At 51.4% G+C, this 13,135-nt stretch overlaps 1 protein-coding gene across 9 annotated transcripts in view; it reads right to left on the reverse strand.

Annotated features, from left to right (window-relative positions):
• Positions 1-12,419, reverse strand: part of ZMIZ1 (zinc finger MIZ-type containing 1) — a 344,474-nt gene extending 332,055 nt beyond the window's left edge. For 5 of the 9 annotated variants that reach the window (XM_068689467.1, XM_068689458.1, XM_068689461.1 and 2 more), the window contains exon 1: positions 12,026-12,413. The gene's annotated coding sequence lies outside the window, so the exon portion shown is untranslated. Of the gene's footprint in view, positions 1-12,025 lie in introns of all 9 variants that reach the window. The other 4 variants (XM_068689456.1, XM_068689462.1, XM_068689469.1 and 1 more) reach the window with 3 other exon arrangements.
• Positions 12,420-13,135: the final 716 nt, after the last annotated feature.

Below are 13,135 nucleotides of genomic sequence, written 5' to 3' on the forward strand. Positions count from 1 at the left end.
TCCTGGGGACATCTGCTGATTTGTGAGTGAGGACAGAAGTAGTACCCATAGATCACAAAGCCTTCTGACAGGTATTTAAATGCATAACAAATATTAATACTAATTCAGCAACCTCACTTCTTACAACCCAAATGCTAAGGAGGAGGTAAATCCAACTACACCTTTCTCACCAAGCATTTTTTCCCATCTAGCAATTTTCCCCCTTAGAGAACCTAGTTTTTTCAGGATCTCCAAAAAAAACCTGCTGCATCTGCCTGTTTTGGACTAACAGCAGTGGAAGGGGGAACAGGTTTTAAACCCAACAGTTGCCCTTCAAGCTCTCAGTGCGTTTTCCAGACGTGAACAATTTAAGAATCAGAAATTTTAACCCACATGGTCCATGCTTAATTTGGGGGAAAGCCACAAGACGTTGGACTGGTTGCCAAACAGGGGCACGGCATTGCCAGCGGCCCGCTCTGGGGAGAGTGTCCCCCAGGCTGCAGTGCAATGGGGCTCCCTCACCAAACTGCAGCCAGCACCACAGAGCACAAAACAGAAGGAAGGAGTCCCGGAGCTACATCTAGCACTATTTTCACACACACACTGAAGCCCCAACTCCTTAAGACAACTGATAGTAACAGCATCGCTGCTTATTCAATGAGCTTCTAGCGCTTGTGACTGTGGGTAAGACTTGAAAATACGAACCTTCAACAAGCCCCAAAAGCAGGATTGTGGAACGCCAAGTTTATCACTGTTTTGAACAGTCCTACGGGCCTGGCTTGTGGTGTCTGAGTTTTTTTAAAGTTGGCAATCTTAAATTTGACTGATCAGTACTCTAGGCACTAAACCCACATTTCTCTAAGTTCTTTTCTTCAACACCACCCAGGGTACACAGCTTGAAAATGACAAGGCAAAACCAACAATTGTGAATTTACAGTCAGAAGGTAGCCTGAAGGCCATCGTTGTTGTAGTCAAGCTTTATTTATAGCTTAACAGATAGTGTCAAAATAGAAGCTACAAATTAAACACGCAACTCTCTAAAAGGAAAAGTGATGATGCATTACGCTCTACCACAGTAAGGTACCGAAGAACCCCCAGTGTCTGCAGGTCAACACTTATAACGCACGCAGATGTCAACTGATCCTATCACCCCTCCACGTCCCCATGCCTCCACCCAAGGTGACTGGGTCACATCGGGAGCAGTGCACAGAGAACAGTCACCAGGTGGGAGCTCCCATTAAACCATTAGCTGGTGTGCAGCCGTCTGCTCCCAGGTTAACAACCCAAGCCTGCTTTTAAATAGAGCGCTAATTAGAGCACATTTGAGAGTTCAGGAACATACGACCTTCAAACTCTTTTGAGGATGCATTTCATTTGTTTGAACGCACAATACACCTTTCATCTTCCCGTAACGCTCACTAGGAAAGCAGGTCCTAATTGCTCATACATGTACGGTCTTGGTTGGGGGGCAAGGGGGAGGGAAACAAGGAAAATCTGGACTCACCTGTGATTTGATTTTGACATATTTATGCATATGCTTCTTTTTTTTTTTTTTTTTTTTTAATTTCATCTTCTGCTCCTTCGCTCTCCTTCTCCCTATGCCTAACTGGCATAGCCACACAAGGTGTACATTGGGTGGAAGTAACAAATCTCTAGAGAACACGTGCAGTCTGTGCTCCACATGAAGATGTGCTTTCTAGCTAGGATTACCTCTATATTAGCTTTTAGCACAGATAACACGTGTCTAGTTCAACAAAGTCACCCCCTCCTGTGTCGCAGAAGGCCCCTCCAAAGAGGGAAGGGGGATCCCTGCCCCAGCACCCACCCAACGTGCCTGCAGCGCTGTCACCTCTGAGAGCCTGAGACAGAGACCTCCTGCTGCTGAGAGCATCCCCAGGACTCCTCCCTCCAGTCACCCCATAATTGGGGAATTAAACACAAACACAGCAAAAGCTTGGAAGCTTCCGTTGATCATTATCTCTTTTTTTTTTTTTTTATTATCCTGCACAGGATGATTTCTTTTATTGACAACAACAGGAGAAAAAAAACAAAGTTTTCCAAACCTCACACAGCCGAAAGGACAACTCTAATTGCTTTTATATTCCAACACAGACTCCCACCCCAGCCTCAGATGATGCCTCTACAATCTGATCACTCGTGCATATACGTACGGCTCTTCACTGACAAACAACCTGACTCCTCTACTTGTGCAACTTGCATTACTCACACGGAAGCCTTGGCAGAGGCAGGCCAACATATGTTAATTACTGGGTTGCATTATAATAGGTCTAACATCTTGTTTCCCATCCAGGGTTTTAAAATAAATGGAAACAACAGTCTCTTTGGATACAGAAGTACGTATTTTTGTATTTCAGGCTAAAAATATTCCACGTTAAACACACAAATAGATCAACTGCCAGAGAATTCCTGCCTCCTCTGTGTTCCTTTTGCAGGGTTTAATCCTTACTAAACGAAGATGTCAGACAATCTTCACAAGAGATTAGCATGTGTGCATTTTATTTCGTTACAAATTATTCCTCAGTCAGGTGCAGCGGTGACAACAGGAGCCTAAGTCCGCAGTCCTTCATTATTTCAAGAAGGAGTTTATCAGGTGAAGTTGCCTTCAGCAGAACAAAGCATAAATTTATGAACGCTGAAGGAGCATGAATAGAGCAGAGATATACTTAAAAATGTATTTTTTCTTGTGACAGGAGATATGAACTATGTTTCTTCATTGTATAATTTAGTATGCTGGGATATTGCTAGGACAAGATGTTGGCAACATTACAAGTATTTTTGATTTACATTTCTCTTTATTGAGAAAGAGGTGGTGAGGGCTGCAGCTCCAGTTTCAGACAAAGGAGGACGGAGACTCCGCGCCGACACACTGCTGTTCCTTTTTGGATGACCAAACTCAAAGTTTTAAATGAAAAATTTTAACACAGACGACACCACAGACTGCCAGAAATTTTGGTGGAATTTTTGGAAGAGTGGTACTCCGAAAACTGGCACAAGTACAGGACTTCCACAAGAGGATTCATGAAGGGTTCACGCACTGAGTGAATAATTTATCTATGCACTCAGGACACAAAATTTAATCAAACGAAAACACCATCTCTTAAAATTCCTTTTATTTCATTTTCAAGTGATTTAACAAATCTAATGACAGGTTGCCACAGAACTGTGGCCAGAAGCCTCCGGAGCATTGTGCTTTGCTGTTCACCACCACGCTGCCCAGCGCTCCCGACCAGCAGCCAGCCCCCGGCCGTGCCAGCACCCGCGCTGCTCCCCATGCTCAGAGCCCAGCTGGCAGATGGTGGCCAATAAGGAAGCTATCAAGCCGTCTTAGTCACCATGGCAGACCCCGGGAGCTTCACAACAGCAAGCCTGCTGCCCTCCCCTCGGCTCAATTCAGCTCGCTAAGATGTTTACCTGCATCCATCCGGTACTCCCAGCTACAGGGCAAACAGACGTAAGAGCTCCATTAGGTGTCCGTGTCCAGTGCCGTGCTTGTGAGGACACTGCTGCAGCTACGGTAGCACTAATCCCAGGTACACACGGGTTAAAAAATAGTGCCTTAGGACAGGTACCAATCGCTGCCTGGGGCAAGCAACCATGCTCTGTTATCCTAGAGGCAACACGCCAAACTCTTCCAAACAGATGCTCCATCAGTTAACAAAAGGAACTTGAACAAATGAATCCCAAATTTCACATATTTCTGCATTTATTTAGAAACAAAGCAATCCTGGTATTTTGCTTAGTGATTAAAAAAAAAACGGCCCTGAATTTAAGGTGCCCATTTGCTTTCCTCCACCAGTTCCTCAAACCCCAGCTCCGCACCCCCTGGCAGATGCCTGCTGCGCTCCCCTGCAGACTGCACACCTCCCTGGTCCCTCCGTCCACTGCCCTCTTCACAAAGAGCAATCTGCTGTTGATGAAGGTGGAATAAAAGTCCTCTCCAAGCCTGCTGTAATCCCAATAGCTCTGAAGTCCATAGCACTGCCTTTTTCAAGGCGTTTGCTCACACAGCTACCCCTTAGCCGGAGCACTGCCTGCTCTGCACCAGGGGCAGCCTCCTGCTCTCCGCCTGTGCTGCTCCATCAGGAAGCGCACCCATCGCCTCCCTGCTCAGGCTTCATTGCCATTTCATGCACTCTACATAACGGCTTTAAAATATTTATCACGTGTCCTGTTGCTGATTCCTTCTGAAGTATAAACAAGGTCTGAATGTTCCTCCCTTTGTCTGCAACACACCTGAGCATCATCTGGTGTGCCAGCCTTGGTCCTGAAGGCAGGCACCTTACACTGTTAGGAGAAGTCAGAGTGTTGCATCTTTCACACCTAAGCTGCACCTTGGTTAAATATTGGAATTATTTGTTATTAAAAACATTTCAAAGGCTTCCCCTAGGTTTATTCCGCACTCTGTTTCCTGTAGGTTGGCAGCAGCTGTTGCCATAATTTTCCTGTCCCTTGACGAAGAACAACAAGGCCAACTGAAGCAGCGCCGTCCGTGCCACAAGCCAAGAGCAGGCGCCCAAGGGAGAGGTGTGACATTCCTCGGCCGGGCTTCAGAGCCCTCCTGGCACCCAGCGCCTGCTCCCAGCTCCATAGGGTGTTTGAGTACGGCCGAGATCCCCCCGAGGTGTCCCCGCAGCAGCAGGACACGGGCTGGGAATGGGGCACAGAGGTCAGGAGCACGCCACCACCAGCCACAGCAGTACGCAAGCCCACGCGTCTCAGCTCTCGAGATGGCTTTAACCAAGTTTTCCAAGGCTCTGCTACTGACCTAAAATAACTTCTCCTTACATAATGCTGTTATGATTTTAATGCGCGAGATGTCAGAGTTTTACAGTGCCAAAAGCCAAAGCTATGCATTGAGTTGGAAAGCCAGTAGGCTCCTGCGTCTAATGGTATCACACTCCAGCTGGACTGCGATCCCAGGCTTTTTAAACCAGTGATGTAAGTTTGGGGAGGAATCTCATGCTTGAGAGGGGGACCAAAGAGATGCACGTATAGTTCTTGCAATACATTTCTCAAAGAGCAACTGAGAGTGGCTTTGAGCCTCACCCTGAGAGCTGTATCACAGCAGACCTCTGAGGCAAGAAACATGCCAATGCGACAATGCCAAACACATTATGTCCATAGCAAACCAGCCTCATGAACACAGCACGCTGCACTTGTGTTTCCAGTCACCGAGCTGCCACCCGTGTCTGCAGGCATGCACCCATCACAGCTCGGTGCCCTGACTTGCTGTGAAACACAGACAGTGGCTGCTGGGGCACTTAATGGCTTCGCAAAGCACCCGAAGAGCAGAGACCCCAGCATGCAGACAGTCAGGATCCTGAGCACATTTGCAGGATGACAGCTCACAGCCCAAAGTCTTTTTAGAACAAGCATTCCCATATTAAAAAAATAAAAAAAAAATAATTGTGTAATCAAATGTAAAGTGCATCAACCTGCGCTCTAAGAGGAGGAGGGAAGAAAAGCTTTCTTTGAAAAGGCTTGGGGCAGGCATTGGGTTGCTGCAAGGGAGGCCAACGTAAGCTGTATGCTAGCTCTAAACAAGTTAACTTCTGTGATCCCGCTGCCGGGAAAAGGGTTATAAGAGCATTAAACAAACACAGACTTTACAAGCAAGACACCAACAGATCAGGTAGACTGCCTGACAACCACATCATTCTTCTTTCCCCTTGCAAACCTGCAGGATAATAAACCGTCCTCTCTTTCGTATATAGAGAGATATATAAACAAACTGTTCTTCTGAGAATTCAATGTCAACAAAGTCTTTAAAAATGCTTTTTAAAGCTTTTATCCTGCCTTTTTATTTTATTGGGGAGATAGAGGAAAAGCGGCTGGGGGGGGGAAAAAAGGATGGAAAGCCAAATGGATCTTCTGTTGGCCCATCAATGTCTTAGCTTTAAAATGCAAATGTGACAGTGCTGGCTGTCAAACTACTCTGGTTTCAGTTACTTGTATTTTTGTCATGCATTTTAAGCCAAAACATGTTCTGAACAGGTTTTCCTGTTTATAAGGTGTGTTTTCTTAAAATCATTTACACAGCAAAAAGCTTACAGCTACATGCAATGCAAAGGAAAAGCTAAAGCGTATGTTCAAGTGATGATATACAGGGTATGTTTCTATTTTCAGACCTTCTACAGGGGCAGCCACCTTCTGGCTGGACGAGTAGATGCTCAGGCTGGGCTTTGGGGCAGCAGGACAACCGGACACCGAGCTGCCCTCACCTCCTTGAGCACGCAATGTAGCCCGAGACACGAGCCCTTCCTCACCGCCACTCAACCCTTCCGCTTTGTTTTCTTCCCGTCACACCTCTAAAACAATCAAAGGCAGATGGCAACCTTTGAGCTGGAGGCAGCGTGTTTACCAGGCGGCTGTTGGACAACGCTCCAGATCATCCCGAGCCAACAGCGCAGGGGAAGGCTCTGAGCCGCAGCAATACGCAAAAGAAGTCGTAAAAACCCTCGTGAGCTTCAGGCTATTGTTTTTAAACCTTTGCTGAGGTAGAAGCTATGATCCAACTAGTGACAGCCCACCTTCTCAGCAGCTGTGAGGCCAGGCAGCACCCAGGGAAGGCCAGCCCCAGCCCCTCACCAGCAGGAGCCAGCCTCCGCAGCACCCTGCTCCCCTGTCCCACCATGCCCTTACACAGTGAGTCTGCCTTCCCTCACTTCATCTCTGCTTGGAATGGGTCTTGAGGAATAAGAGACCTGCCCTTCCAGATTTCCTGATAGAGATAGAGGAGGGTGTGCATTTCAGGGCAGCCTAAAAGGCTCTGCTGTTCTCAGAGGGAAGCAGGAGTACAGCCAAGAAACAAGCAGATATTCATCAAGGGAACTGTTCCTGCTACCAAGCGGCCAGCTGAAGCCCCTACTGCTCTGCCACATATCTATGTCACTGCAGCCCCAATACATAAACCCTTCTGATTAGCTATGAGACCATCCAGAAACAGAGAGACTGGTAACACTCACTGCCAGCTGCTCAGCCATTGCAGACCTACAGCCTCAAAAACATTAGAAAAGCAAAATCCAAAGACAAGACAAGCTTGCTGCCCATGTATTCCTTTTCTCTCACTCCACAAACACATACCCAATCAGCAAAGATGGCAAATGGTATTTCCCAGCTGCAAGGAGCTGCAACTTGATCAGGGCAGAGCTTGCCCCCGTTTGTGCATTGGGCAGACCACGCTGGCAGTGCTCTCCACTTAACGCTGCGCTGACCAGACGCGAGCCCGAGCCACCAGAGGCCACCAGGCACACCTCAGAGCGTCACAACCACAGCTTTTAAGACAACTGCATGAAGACAACAATCAATTCCCATGCCGGTTTTCCACGATGCCTGTGGCTTTCCCTCTCATGCTAGCTCTGACGACGCCCAGCTGTTATCCATAGGTTGGAGCTGTCCCCACTTCCCAAGTCCGACCCGCAGCAGTGCTGCTCTTCTCCAACACCACAAGGCTGACAGCCAGCACCGAGCAGGGCTCTGCAGGGCAAGGAGGGCAGCACAGCCAGCAGGTCAGGCAGCCAAGCATCATCATCTGGCTGTGGTCCGCGGGCTGCAGGAGGACGCCCTCGCACAAGGATCATACCGCTTGTGTCAATCAGCTTGCCACCATCCACTGGCATATACACACAAAGTCAGGAGGGAAAAAACAAACCTAACTCCTTCCAAAGACAAACAAGGAGCAGGAGGGGCAGTCCAAACTCAGCTTTATGCAATCTGTACTACTCGGTAGTGCCGTGCACGTTCATGGCATTGGCGTGATGTCTTGTGTCCCTTCTCCCCCCGTCCACGCTGGACCAACAGCCTGCCCATGTCGCTTTGGGAATCAATTCAAAGCTGCTCTGCCGAGTCAAAACAAATGCCAGATTATCCACAAAGGGATGCACTTCCTACATGTATCCGAACAGAATGCTACCATGAGAGCTTCTGTGCCACTACCGCGACACGAATATGCTACACGAAACAGCTCAACTGATCACATTACCTAGCGAACAGACAGGTGGGTCTGAGTGCAGGTATTTCGTCAGATCCTAAACCTTATTCAGAAGGGCATCAACCCCACTAGAAGGGCCTGTGTTTGGCTGCCCTGAGACTTGGTAGAGGAGCACAAGTTACTTTTCCTGTCCTTTGCTACAGGTCTAAGAAGTGGAGGCAACTGAAGGAAATTATGGGTGGCCTGGACCGAATGACTGCCTATCCAGGGCTTCCAAAGGGAACGGTCTTTAATGAGTGAGTCATTCCCCAAGAACTGTGTTAATCTCTGTTGATACTTGCAGGAGAAATTTGATGGAAAGTGATTTTGCCTGCCTGCCTAAAAATAGCTTTCTTTCCCCCTCCCCCCAGACAGAGAACACCCACAGCAATTCGCCCTACTTGATAAAGGGTAGTGGCACGGTACCGACACCCCCAAACCTCACCCTGGCAGGCCATGCGAACTCTAGCACAACTTGAAGGATTAGAACCAAAAATAACACGAAACAAGCGTAGGACCATCCTCTGCTCTCATAATACACTACTGCCTCCAACAGTCAAGCTGTGGAGATCCATTACAACCCATTGCCTGGACATTGCTCCTGCAGCCTGCGCCACCTTTAAAAATGTCCAACATTAACCAAGCGGCATGCTAATGATCCTGCGTAATCCAATGGAAATAAATAACGTGAAATTGCTACACAAGAAGTTTTTGCTTTCAGAAAGAGAAGCAGAAGAAAAATCAATATGACAAAGCAACGTTCCAATTCTCAAACCTTGTTTTTAAGCCAAAGACACCATTTTCAAGCAGAAATGATTTCTAATACCACTGACACAGCCTCCGCTTACCATCAGCAGGAAAGCTTACACATGCCAAATTCAGCAAAAGGAGCACACACCTCTGAGCAGCAGGCGCATCGGTGCCCATCCATGGCGCTCTGTATTGCTGCACCGTATGAGGTGCTTTCTCACAAAATTATGGAAATGGATAAAGAGGACTCGTGCTCTTCATCCCACAACAGGCAGTTGACGAGAACAAGCGTAAACCAACCCTCAACTCTTCAGCAATACCCTTGTCACTTGGCTGTAATAGAGGATAGGATTTCACAAAAATTGGTAAACTAGGAGCGAACAAATCAGCCAATTGCACAGTGCTCAAATCTCTGATCGCAGGCGTGAGCTACTGGTGGGAGCCAGGTGCCCCAGGTAGGGCAGCAGCAACCCACCAGCACCCGTGGCCACCTTTCCTCCCCTGGGGTGGGAAGGAAGCCAGGTCCCACCACCTGAAGCCTACCAGAAACACTGGGGAAGGCAAAACGAACGCCAACTTCATTTCCTCAGAGATGCATTTTTCTTCCTTTTCAAGAGAAGAAACCAGGCTCTCCAGAGCTGCTAGCACAAACACCAAGTTGCTAAAAAAACAGCCAACATTGTCTCCAACTATAGTATCAGTGATGTAACCGTCACCCGAGATGTTTGGGTTGTTGGCTGCTTGTTTGTTTTTTTTTTCCTCCTTTGTCTACACAGAACCTTTGGAACCTATAAAAGTGGAGGAGATTTAGGGTAAAGTGCAAACAACTCCCAAGAAAAGTTATGAATGGAAACGCACTGCACAGAGCCCTCTCCTTTCAGCTCCCCGTAACCACTGCCATCAGTACAAATCCTAGGTTATGCCGAAACTCATCTATTATCTTCTGTGGGTTTCTTAAAATATTCTAAAAACAGAGTTCTGTACCGCACGGTGACTGCACTTCTCAGACAGCTCCAAATACTGTGTGTATACATACATACACACACACACAGCAACTCGCTTCTTTCCTGAAGCAAAGTTTTCATTGATCCTTTGCCACAGCCTCAATTATTGTTTCTAATCATTATCAGCGTTTAAGGTATTGTGGGCTGTAAACAATGCAAACAATAACGGCATCTGTCCCTGTTATGAGTGCCACCGGCAGGTTAGATACCTACATCGACTGGTCCTGAGGGGGTTCTTTTTCAATTCTCTGAGCCCAAACTAAGTTTAACTTACAATTTACAGAGTAATCTTTAAATCTGCCACCTTTTGAGGTAGTATTATCTTGAGTAGATAAAATCGTGAGTCTGTCAATTAAACCCCAGGGAATTTTTCATTGTTTTAAGCTGTAATCCGAAAGTCACTTAATTCTCTAAAGCTTTTTTTTTTTAAAAAAAAAAAAAAAAATCAGAAATTCGGTAACATTCCTGGTCATCTTCACACTTGCGGGGAAAAAAATGTACTCGTCATTTGCAAATTAGACATATGTAAAAAAAGAAAATAGAAGAAACGGAGGCATTTTCCTAAGACATTTTAAAAGTAAAGATAGAAATAAAAAAGGTCCTTGACTCGGGGATATTTAGGGGATTTCAAGTCATGTTTTCCATAATCTCATTTACAAAATAAGCGTCCTTTTTCTCTCTCCTCCCCCCAACTCGGCGGAAAACAGCCACCAAACGCACTCAACTAGCCTCAAAGTCACACGTGCTCCATTGCAGATCTTGCTTTCAATGTGTCTTTTGTTTGATGGCTGGTGTTTCAACATCCTCAACTTGAACAGAAAAAGGTCAGAGCAAGTCTCCTGGCATTCACAAACCTGAATCGGGCCCCGCCAAGAGAAGATTGATGCCACAGTAAATTTCCCTCTATCGAGAGAAGGAAGTGGAAGTTTGAATCGCAGACCAACTACGTTTGTTCGCCAGACCCTCGTTCTCCCAGAGACCGTCAGCGGAGCGTAATTTTGCTCGACTCCTTTGTGAAACTTTCCTGCTGCTGCTGGCAGCGCTCTCGGAGCCCTGCCACCGTGCCCCCGCTGCACCGGCACGGCGCCTGCAGCCCGCAGAGCTGCGAGCCCCGCATCCCGGCCCCGGGCCCTTTCTTCTCCCCGTCCTGCCCTCGCCTGGCTCCCGTTTGGTCGCGCTGCCCCAGCCGGGGAGCGGAGGCTGCCCCAGGTCGGCCGCTGCCCAAGGCCAAGGTCCACCCGGCAGCCCCGGGGGAGCTGCTGCTGCTGCTGCTGGGGATTCCTTAAAAGCTCTGGCACTTGAAGGCGCTTGGAGCTGCTCAAGCAGAGCTGGGAGCCAGAGCCCTGCCACAGCATTAATGGGCTTTTGCCCTTTTAAATTTTATAAGCCTGTCGCCTTTCTGATGCGCGGAGTTGTATTCAGAGCCCTAAATGGCCATTGCGCCTGTGAAAGCCAGCCCGCAGAGGTAGCACCCTAAAACCACGGCGGGTCATTCATCTCCCCCGCTCTCCCACTGTCTCTTAGGAAACCTTTGATAGAGCATTTGTTCAGCCTGCCAAGTTAAATCCTCTTCTCCCGTCTCAACGCATTGAAAAACGCACTCGCGACACCCGCTCCGCTCCGCTCCGGCCTGCGGACCCCGGCCGCCAACCCCCGGCCCCCCCCGGCCCCGCCGCGCCGCCCGCAGCCCGGCTCGGAGCCTGCCCCTCGCCTTACCCCCACCGCCGGGTGGGGGGGGCCCAAAACCCCCCGAACCTCCCCCAAGCCCCCCCCGGCGCCGCGGGAGCCGACCCCCGGCGGGGCGCGGCGCAAAGTTTGCAGCCCCCGGCGCGGCTCGCAGCGGCCCCGCCGCCCCCCCCCACCCCCCCGCTGCCGGCCGCAGCCCGGCGGCCCCGCGCCGTGTTTACATTCCCGGAGCGGCTCCGCCGCCGCTCCCCTCGCTTTGTGCGGCGGCCGGGCCGGGCCGAGCAGAGCCCAGCCGAGCCGAGCCGAGCCGAGCCGGGCCCCCCCGGACAGATGCACCGGGGGCAGGGCAAGGCCAGCAGGGAGGGGGGGGGGGGGGTGACCGCCGGCGGCTCCTTCCTGCCGCCCGCCGGGGAGGCCCCGCTCCCGAGCCGGCCGCCAGCAGCTCGCCCCCGGGGCTCGCCCCCCCGGCCCCGGCCCCCTTTGTTTTGCCGGCCCCCGCCGCCAACTTCGCCCCGGGCCGGGCCGGGCCCCCCAGGGGCGCTCCCCGCGCTCCCCCCCCCCCCCCATTGTCCGCGCCCCCTGCCCGGGGGGCTGCGAGCGGCGCCCCCCAACTTACCCGGCTGGGCTCGGCACCAGGCAGCGTCCTCGCTCCCCCAGCGCTCCGCGGCTCTAGCGGGGTATTCCGCCAGGCAGATTGTTTTATTCCCCCTCTCGCCCGGCTCCCCCCGCCCCCCCACCCCTCTCCTTTTTTTTTTTTCTCCCCTCTCTCTCCCCGTCCCCTCTCCCCCCTCTCCTCGCCCACGGCAGCGAGCGGCAGCGCGGTGCCGGCGGTGAGTAAGTGAATCAACTCGCAGGGCGCACGGCAAGTTGGAGTGTCGGGTTACACGGGCTGCTCCGTGCCGCCGGGCCACGCTCGGTGGCTGCTGGCAAAATCTGTCCCAGATTCCTATCGGAAAGGGAGCTGCCTCCTGCGGGGATGGTCCCCCCCCCCCCGGCACACACACACACACACTCACACACACACACACACACACACTCACACGCTCACGCCGCCCCAAGTTCGGGGCTGGGAGGCGAGTTAAAGCATCGCCAATGCCGGGCTGACGGCGGGGAGGCGCGGCGGAGGCTGCCTGGATTGCACGCACAAGGAAAAAAAAAAAAAAAAGGAAAAAAAAAAAAAAAGGAGAGAGAAAACCCTTCCACTCCGCGAACCCCAGGCAGGAGAACACCCCCCCCCCCCCGCACCTCCTCCTCCTCCTCCTCCCCCCGCCTGCCACGGGGGAAAGCCGCCCGGGAGCCCGCCCGCCGCCGAGCATGCGGTGCCTGCGCTGCGCGGTATCGATCGCTGTTTATTGGCTTCGTGGGGTGTGTTTGTGCACGGCCATGGGGACAAGCTGCCGGGCGGGCAGGGGGCAGCTGCTCCCCGGCTCCCTGACACCCCAGGGGGCCCCCCCCGTGTAGGGGCGGCTCCGGCCGGGGGTCCCCGGGGGGCGGCGTTTGGGGGCTCGGGAGCCCCCCGCCCGCAGCCGCCCTGCTCCCCGGTGCCCCCGGACAATCAGCGCTCTACGAGGAGCTGCTAATGAGGCGAGCCGCCCCCAGACCCCCCCAATTCCCCCCCACACCCCGCAGCCCCGCCCCGTGCCCGCCCCCCTGCTCGCAGCCCCGGGGGGGGGCACACAGCGGGGGGGCAGCGCCGCCCCCCCCCCCCACTCCCCCCGATCCCCGG

Source organism: Anas acuta, chromosome 7, assembly GCF_963932015.1.
Source record: "Anas acuta chromosome 7, bAnaAcu1.1, whole genome shotgun sequence".
Taxonomy (NCBI): domain Eukaryota; kingdom Metazoa; phylum Chordata; class Aves; order Anseriformes; family Anatidae; genus Anas; species Anas acuta.